We start from the raw sequence: 9,452 nt of genomic DNA on the forward strand, positions 1-9,452 counted from the left end.
CCCCTCCCATAGGTCCCGGGTCAGACTGAGTTAAAAGGGCCCCGAGCAACACTACAAAGCCACCAAAATCCCAGAGAAGCACCCACAATGAGCTACTGAGCCCACTCCCTCCCTACCGTCCCCCCCACCCCACCCCACCAGCGAGGCTGCGGTCTGACCAGCATGCCCCTTGAGGTCCGGCTGCTGGAAGAATGACCCCAGCCTCATGTTGGACACCACTTGGGCTTTTCCAGAGAGGTAAATTAGAAGGGTGAGAGCGGGTGGAAGCCAGGTGGTGTAAACACACTATCACCAGATTCAGAGGCCGGCTGCGGTGGAGCCTAGCTTAAACACAGGCTTCCTGGATCGGAGACAAGGGGCTTGCACTGCCCCTTGAGGTCCCGTCTAGAGAGTCGGCCTCTCACCCGCTCCTGCCTCCCTGTCCGTGTCCTGCGGCTACCCCCTCCTTCCGCCACAGCTTTGTGACCAGCAAGGAGGCCTACCCGGTACCCGGGCTCCAGACCCTCTTCACGGCAGCTTCACTTGAGAGGGTGTGCGGGATTCCAGGGGACCTTGGAGAGGACCAGACATGAAGCTGGACCACGGAGAACCAGGCAGGAGCCGTGCAGGCGACTCAGAAAACGCTTCCCTACATCCTGGAGCAGCCAGGGGCCCAGTCAGGCGGTAGAGAGCTGACCTGGGGGGAGGCCCTGGCCTGGGTCCCAGCCTCCAACCCCACAGCTGTGTGACCTTGCTAAAATTCTGTGCCTCAGTGTCCCTTTTTGTAAAATGAGGGGATTGAATAAGGTGAATGGTGCTCGAATGTTTATTTAGCAGTAGAATCCTTTTCTTCAAGAGAAATCTGAAGTGGAAGGCCAGAATATAGAACAGACGAGTAGTGCTGCTGGGTTGAAGTGAGGGGGTCAGGGCCTTGCCCCTCTTTTCCACTCCCCCAACCAAGAAATCCCTGGGCTGCTCTGTGGAACTTGAGGGTCTGGAGGAACCCATCTGAAAAGTACTGGATCAGGTGCTCCCTTCTACCACTGCCCCCTGGTCACAGTGGTGCCACTCTCACTGGGTCACAGCAGAGGATTTCCAGCCCCAGGCCCAAGGAGTGTCTGTGTGACCACACAGTGAGGCCAAGGATGAGAAATCAGCTCTTGTCTTTTTCCCTGGGGAAATAGGAAAGGAGATGGGCCTTGGCTACAGCAAGGAAGATTAGGGTTAGACTGTGCTGGCAGGATGGAGAGAAGTAGGTAGCAGGGGGACCCATGGCTCAAGGAAATGCCCTCCCCTTTGACCTCTGAGCTTTCTTCCTCTGAGCAAGGCCAAGGGCAGCTCTGGAGATGGAGGTGTGGGTTACGCAGCCTCCACAGGGCTCTGCCTCTCCAGACTTCCTCAGACTCTGGAGTTTGGAAGGATCTAGGGGCTGCGTGGGCATTCTGTTCTTCACCTAATAGCCATGTGGTGCAGAGAATGCTTGGAAATTATACCATCTGTTAATTATCCTTTGAATTGCGATTGGGTAATGAGACTCTCATTTCTGGTGAAGGCCCAAGCCAACCCGTGGAGATGCTGCAACTCTCCATTCATCTCTCTCCCTTTGTTGCTAAAATAAGCTTTCTGGGTGGGAGGAAAGAGTAGCCCTGGCTCTGGATCATGGAATGTGGTTCTGGAGCCTCGCACCTTGATGCAGGGTTGCCAGGAAAGGCATGAGCACAGGAGACCCCTCCAGGTGGGTGGCCTTTCCACCCAAGGGCGGATAGATTGGGGGATCCAAGGAACGCTTCCCATCATCCCCAGGCATGTTTGGCAAATAGTCCTTAATCCTCCCCAGTCCTCCCTCCAGGGGCACAGGACAGAGCTCTCTCCCCATCACTTCCTCAGATACTCAGATACTTCCAACTCCCAAAAGCAGGAGGGAAATTTCCAAGTTTTAAATGCATCACTGAGAGTCTCAAATGAGGGAGGGGCTGCCCTGGTGGAGGCCTCCCTGATTCCCAGGGAAGGGCTGCCTGCTTCATGGAGCTTTCCAGCTGTAAGGAAGCAATGGACCTCCCTCCTATGTGTAAGGGACATTTAGGCTTCCTTTCTGCGTAGCTTCTAGGTGCTATCAAGGGGCAGCAAGGGCTTGGGGTCTGTTAAAAGAGAATTTATTGCTCTTCTAGTCCAAACCTCCCACTTCACAGTGGAGGCTCTGGGAAGGAAGGAGACCTGCTTGGCTGTCCTTTAGCTCTGATGGGATTTTCTTACTCAGCTTGCTTCCTGAGGGCCCCTGGATAAGGCAACGGGGTCGCATGGGTGAAGTGCTCCAGAAGCAAATGAGACAGAAAAGGCTAAAGGAATTCAGAGGAGAGAGTGGTGAGGGTGGAGGAAATCCCAGAGGGCCTCCTAGAGGAGACAGGACTTGGGCTGCATCTTCAAGAATCAGGAACAGCATTCCTGGAAGAGGAATTCATTAGTTGAGTCTCTTAAGCTACATGTTAAGTGTCTTCTCCATGATTATACCGTTAGTAATGGAAGAACTAGGATTTGGACCCCGGCAATCTGGCCCAGAGCCCACGCTTTTAAGCAGTACGCTATGAGTGAATAAAATGAATGAATGAATGAAATGCAAGCATCAGCTTGGCTGGAGCTGAGATTGGGGTGGATCTCCTGTGGCCCAGCACACCGGAGGGGCAGACGGGGGCCACATTGGGAAGAACAAGGTGAGCTCTGCCTTGGACAGGTCCTTGTGGGCTGAAATTCTGGAACCAATGGCCTGCAGGGGAGGAGTGGTAGGGAGGGAGGCCGCTGATGGGAACGGTCATGGTGACCTTCTGTGGGTGGGCAGGGCAGTTTCTCTGGAAGGAGAGAGTGGGGAAGAGGCCCTGGCACCCGATCCCATTTCTGGGCTCCGTGCTGCTTTAGAAAGGGCACAGAAACCAGAAGGAGAGAACCTGGCCATGGGGGGCTCCTGGACTGTGGGGTGGGTGGCGTGAAGGGACCAGGAACCAGCAGCCTGGGGGGTGGGGGCGGTCAGAAACCTGAACACCCTTCGGTCTACACTTGCCTGCCATGCCCCGTCCACTGTTCCCCACTTTCTTCAAGGCTGGAGGGTGCACTCCTTGTGGGGGCTGTGTCGTTTCTCAGTGCCCCACTTCAGGTCTATCACAGAGGGGGATACTCAGTCAGGATTTTATGGATTCTTCATGTGGTCACTTCCCCCCAAACCAGTCTCTGCTCGGCAGCCAAAGTAATTTTTTTTTAACTATTAAACATTTTTTAGGTTTAAAAAATCTCCCCCAGTTTTTTATTTGGGAAAATTTCAAACATTCAGAGAAATCGAAAGAGTGGTGTAATAGTATAAATAATACCAGATATTCTCCGGCTAGATTCAACAATATTTTCTATTTTATTTTTTTCAGACAGTGTCTCACTCTGCTGCCCAGGCTGGAGTGCAGTGGTGCGATCACCGCTCACTGCAGCCTCAACGCTTGAAAACAGCCCCAAGTGGCCCTCCCACCTCAGCTTCCTGAACAGCTGGGACTCCAGGCGCAGGCCGCCAATGCCCAGCTATTTTTTTTTTTTTTTTTTTTTTTTAGAGACGGGGTCTTGCTGTGTTGCACAGGCTCATCTCAAATCCTGGTCTCAAGTGGGATTACATATGTGAGCCACTGTGCCTGGTGTCTGGATTCAATAATTGTTGACACTCTGCTTTATCTCTCTCAATTTTTGAAGAATGAGAGGAAAATAAGGTGCCTGAGCCCTGGGCCCCTCCACAGGCAGCTCCTGAGAGTCAGGGAATGCAGAATTTTTTTCTTTTTTTAATTTTTTGGAGACAGAGTCTTCTCTGTTTCCCGGGCTGGAGTGCAGTGGCGCCATCTTGGCTCACCACAACCTCCGCCTCTTGGGTTCAAGTGATTCTCCTGCCTCAGCCTTCCAAGTAGCTGGGATGACAGGCATGCACCACCATGCCTGGCTAATTTTTGTATTTTTAGTAGAGATGAGGTTTCACTATGTTGGCCAGGCTGGTCTCGAACCCTTGACCTCGTGATCCACCTGCTTTGGTCTCCCAAAGTGCTGGGATTACAGGTGTGAGCCACCGCGCCCGGCCAGGAATGCAGTTTTGTGGTTAAAGTGAATTGAGTTTGGAGCTGCCCTTAGAGTAGCCTAGAGACCCAGCTGGCCTACCAGATGGTGGCTCCAGGCATACACGGACATCTGGTCAGCCCTCTCTGCCATCCATCCAGTCATCCATCCATCCATCCATCCATCCATCCATCCATCCATCCATCCTTCCTCCTTTCAGGTATTCGTTTTTTGACCAATATTTTCCAAGGACTTCCCCTTCTTCCCTTTCTTGCACACCCACAGGACTGCTGCTTCGACCAGGAACATGAAGGGGAATTCCTGGTATCTTCTAATATCCAATCCAATCCAAATTCCTTACTGTCTCCCAAAGGTCCTAGACAGCTGCTGCTTTCAACTTTGTGGATTACATTTGGTCACGTGTCACTTTTTTTCTTTTTTTAAATTTCTTTCCTTTTTTGGTGACATCAACTGAAGAGTCCAGTTTTCTTGTTGAAGTGCCACATTCTGGATTTATCTGATTAAAGGACACCTAATGGTATCCTTCACAGGGTACTACTGCACAGCCTTACATCTGAGCATGCGACTTCCCTTTTGAAAGCCCTGCCTTGGGCCTCTGTTGTACCTTGAATAAAATCCAGCGTCCTTATATTTATCCACAAAGTCCAGTGTGGAGTGGCCCTGCCTGTTCTCACTCCTCCCCCCTCACTCTGTTCTGGACACGCTGGCTGCCTTCCAGCTGTTGAACATGGCAGTTTTAAATGCCCCCACTTTCCTGGCACGTATGACAACTTGTAATTACATAAAGTATTTATGTGGCTAACATCATCTATCTTACCCACTGGCAGTGAGCTCCAGGACCAATGAGAACACATATGTCTTGAATGCCTGTCACCTAACACCTAGCACAGGCCTGACACACACAGTAGGCACGTGGAAAATATTGGTCAAAAAATGAATACAGGGGCTGGGCGCAGTGGCTCATGCCTGTAATCCCAGAACATTGGGAGGCCAACACAGGCTGATCACTTGAAGTCAGAAGTTTGAGACCAGCCTGGCCAACATTGCAAAACTCTGTCTCTACAAAAAATACAAAAATTAGCTGGGGGTGGTGGCATGCGCCTGTAATCCCAATCGCTTGGGAGGCTGAGATGTGAGAATCACTTGAACCCAGGAGGCAGAGGTTGCAGTGAACTGAGATCATGCCACTGCACTCCAGCCTGGGTGACAGAGTAAGACTCTGTCTTTAAAGAAAAAAAAAAAAAGATAAAATGAATACATGAATGGAGGATGGATGGATGGATGGATGGATGGATGGATGGCAGAAAGGGGTGACCAGGTGTCCCTTTATGCTTGGAGCCACCATCTGGTAGGCCAGTGGGGTCTCTAGGCTGTTCTAGGGGCAGCTGTGGACTCACTCACTTTAACCACAAAACTGCATTCCCCATGCCTGCTGCAGCCAGGGGTAGAGGTTTTGATGTCCCAGCCCTGTGAGACAGACCTTCTTTGGGGCTTGTTAAAAGAGGATATTGGACGCTTTATCCTAGTGATGGGATTCAACCCACAGTGCCAGTGTACTTTGTCAAGGGTGGCTTAATAGGCCCAGCATTCCATAGGGATGTAGAGCCGTCTAAGATCCAGCTGAGAACACTTTTGGCCTCTGAGCACAGGGCGGAAAGAGGTGGAACCTGGGGCTGAGCTTCGAGTGGCAAATCCCCAAGCACCCTCCGAATAACGTGGCTGTTCTGTTCAGGTTGTCAGAGCAGGCCGAGGAGGGAGGCCCTGTCTGGTCAGAGCCATGCTCCAGCCACTGGGATAGGTAACTAAGTGTGAGAAGTACACAGATGAACTATGTCCTCGAGGAACAGCCAGTCTCTTGGACAGAGACAAAAGCTGTCACAGAGCCATAGTCACTAATACTTTTGTGCGGGGGTGGAGGAATTAGGGGGGGCTTTTTAAAGAAGGTGGCATTTGGCCCGGGCGTGGTGGCTCGCACCTGTATTCCCAGCACTTTGGGAGGCCTAGGCGGGCGGATTGCCTGAGGTCAGGAGTTTGAGACCAGCCTGACAAACATGGAGAAACCCTGTCTCTGCTAAAAATACAAAATTAGCCAGGCGTGATGGCGCATGCCTGTAATCCCAACTACTCCGGAGGCTGAGGCAGGAGAATCGCTTGAACCCGGGAGGCAGAGGTTGTGGTGAGCCGAGATCGCGCCATTGCACTCCAGCCTGGGCAACAAGAGTGAAATGCCGTCTGAAAAAAAAAGAAGAAGAAGAAGGTGGCATCGGAGCTATCTTGAAGAGGAAGGAATAATTCCACTAATAGGCAGGAGGAAAAGGCATCCAGGCAGGGGAACAGCGTGAGCAAGCGTGGAGAGGTACAACGCTCGGTCAGTGCCAGGACACTGGAGGAAACAAGGGGGTGGTGGGAATAACGAGCAGAGAGCCGCTAATCTGAACTGGGGGCACATTTTGATGAGCCGGGACTCCAGCTGAGAAGTCTGGACCTTGTAAGTTGAGGGGAACCATCTGAGGTGTTTTGGCAGGGGACGAGTGATCATGGCTGTGCCATCTGGCGGGCTAATCTGGCACAGTGAGGAGGCTGCGCCGGAAGAAGGGACTGAGGTCCAGCAGACTAGCAAGGAGGCTGCTGCAATAGTGCAGGAGGAGGAGGGCCTGGGCCGGGGCCAGGGAGCAGGCTGTCAAGGGGGCAGACCTGAGTGATGAAGACTCAATGGTGCTGCGAAACAGACTGGCCCCTGGGGATGGAGAGGAGGGAGTTGTTCAGGGTGAGTCTCAGGTGTGTGTTAGGGTGCCTGAATACTAAGAGGAGATGCCCAATGTGTATGCTGGGGGTGGGTCGAGATGCTCAGATGAGAGAGAATGGATTTGAGAGCCCTGCATGTGGAGGTCACAGAGCAGCAGGGAAAGTGGAGGCGGAGGCCAGCATTAGGGTCAGGTGCCATCTCCTGTCCCTGCCCACATCCCCAGCCTCCAGTCAGTATCACCCTTACTCTGTGCTCCAGCCATTCAGGCCTTCTTCCTGTCCCCTCATGCAGTTCCCTCTGGAGGAGTTCACCTTCCCTCTGAGCGGGATGGAGGGAAGAAGGGCCGGGAATGTTAATGAGGTAGCAGAGCCTGCAAGAGTCCACTGTTTGTTCATCTTTGAGGGACAGGAGCCAGATGGGATTGCAATTTGACAGGAGCAGCAGGACTGCAGGACGGCTGTTTTCAGATGGGGAATATGTAAGCAGGTCGGGACGGAGGGGACACGGGACGGGAGGTTCAGCAGAGAACTAGCTCAAGAACAAGGACTCAGGGGACACAGGATGGCGGCGAGATCCAGGGCACAAGTAGACAAGACCTAGTTTTGTAGAGGAGTTAAAAAAAAAAAAAAAAAGAAAGGTTTTCTCTGAGACAAGATGGAAGGAGGCAAGGATGAAACCTATTCCAGATGGGAGCTTAATTCTTCAGTTTCTTCAGGGCTTAAAAACCACTTGTCCCAGAAGGCCACACAGTCTTATCAGCAATTTACACCTCAATGAAAATAAACTCCCAGACCATTTTGACAGCAGGTTTGTGTAGGGGGAAGGAAACCTCCTATGGAGGGACAGGGACCAGTCTCCAAAACGCAGGGCTTGTGAACCAGCCAGTCAGAGCAGCAGAAAAGGACCTGCCCCTCCATAACAAGAGGTTCTCTTGGAGGTGGCTGGGACACCCTACCTCTGCCCAAAGGTCCCAGAGAGGTAGAGACCTGGAGTTCAGGGCCTCTTTCCTGCCAGGTGGATAGAGGAGCTGCACATTGCTGGGTTTCGGCAACACGAACCTGCCTGCAGCACCCCCGCCCCGCCCCCACGGGGAGGGCCTTTTTTTTTTTTTTTTTTTTTTGAGACAGAATTTCGCTCTTGTTGCCTAAGCTGGAGTGCAATGGCATCTCCGCCTCCCGGGTGCAAGTGATTCTCCTGCCTCAGCCTCCCGAGTAGCTGGGATTACAGGCACGCATCACTGCACTCGGCTAATTTTTTGTATTTCTAGTAGAGATGGGGTTTCACCATGTTGGCCAGGCTGGTCTTGAACTCCTGACTTCAGGTAATCTGCCCACCTAGGCCTCCCAAAGTGCTGGGATTACAGGTTGGCCCCGCCGGGGAGGGCTCTTAAAACGGCAATGTCAGAGGCCGAGGCATCAGCCCCTCCAGCACCTGGCCAAGTCCAGGCTGCAAGGATGCCTCTCCTTTTGTACCTGGGAAGAGCTGCTGGGGAACCCCATGTTGGGAGGTAACTGGGGGAGCGGGGCAGGCCCCTCATCCTGGCACAGGCTTGGACACGCAGCACATTTGTCTGGGGCCCATCCCAGCTCTGTCAGACTCACCCTGGGAGTGCAGCCAGGGCCGGCCCTGCCGCGTACCCCCGGGGAAGGATGCGGACTCGGGGAGAGGAGGCACTCTCAGGACCTGGGGTAAACCGGAAAAGCTTCAGGGGAGGAAAAGCAGGACAGACGGCTGGGAGAATGTTGGTTCCCAGGAGTGAGGTTTCAGTATTTGGCTAAGGAACTGTCCTGCCCAGCCTGGACTGGGAGCGCAGGCAGGTCCCTGGGTCTTACACTGGGTCCCCAGTTACCAGCCTCTTTAGAATTTCTAGAGGTCTGGCTCATGGTTGTCTCTCTTGGTGGAGAGGCCAGACTGTTGGTCCCAGTGTTTCCTCACTCCCTGCCTAAAGCACCCAGACCTGCATCTTGGGCCCTGAACACCTGGGTGTGGGAACCCAGGGCTGGTGAGGGACCCAGGGCTCTGACTCACTCCACTAGGCCTCTGGAGGGTGTTTGCTAACTGAGGTAACCTGGGTAGCTGAGGTTGGAGATGGGGCAGGTCAAGGTGCCAGGGATGAGGGCATCAGGCGTGGGATGCGGAGGCAACTAGCAGGGTGGAGTCAAGGCTATTGGGTCTGTTCCCAAATGCTCGGCTTCCAGGTGGGTCGGCCCCTCCTACATGAAGCTTGATCAGCCCCATCCCACTGCCTCAGGGAGGGAGAGTGTCTGGTTTTCCCTCTCTGAAGGAAGGCGAACCACCCCTTTCCCAACAGTTACTGGAGAGCAAGAACTGTGTTACATTCTTTCTTCTGTAAACCCTGCTCCTAATGGTGCCTGGCCCAGGGTAAGCACTCGGTGGCCGTGTGTGCCCTCCTGCTGTTGTGCTCTTGGGCATGACCTGTGGGGAGGGACCTCAGCCACAGCCAGCCTTGCCTTCACTACCATTGACTTCCTCTCCTCTGGCTTCTGGGAGCACAGGGTCCCTTACAGTTACTCTCTACCAGGCCAGTTCGTCCATACAGCTGTCTTCCTAGCCAGGTTCCTACACCAGTCCCCACATGGGCAGGAGGAAGGCTGGCAGGGGAAGCTGGGCTGCC

This window comes from Macaca mulatta, chromosome 1 (assembly GCF_049350105.2).
Source record: "Macaca mulatta isolate MMU2019108-1 chromosome 1, T2T-MMU8v2.0, whole genome shotgun sequence".
Lineage (NCBI taxonomy): Eukaryota > Metazoa > Chordata > Mammalia > Primates > Cercopithecidae > Macaca > Macaca mulatta.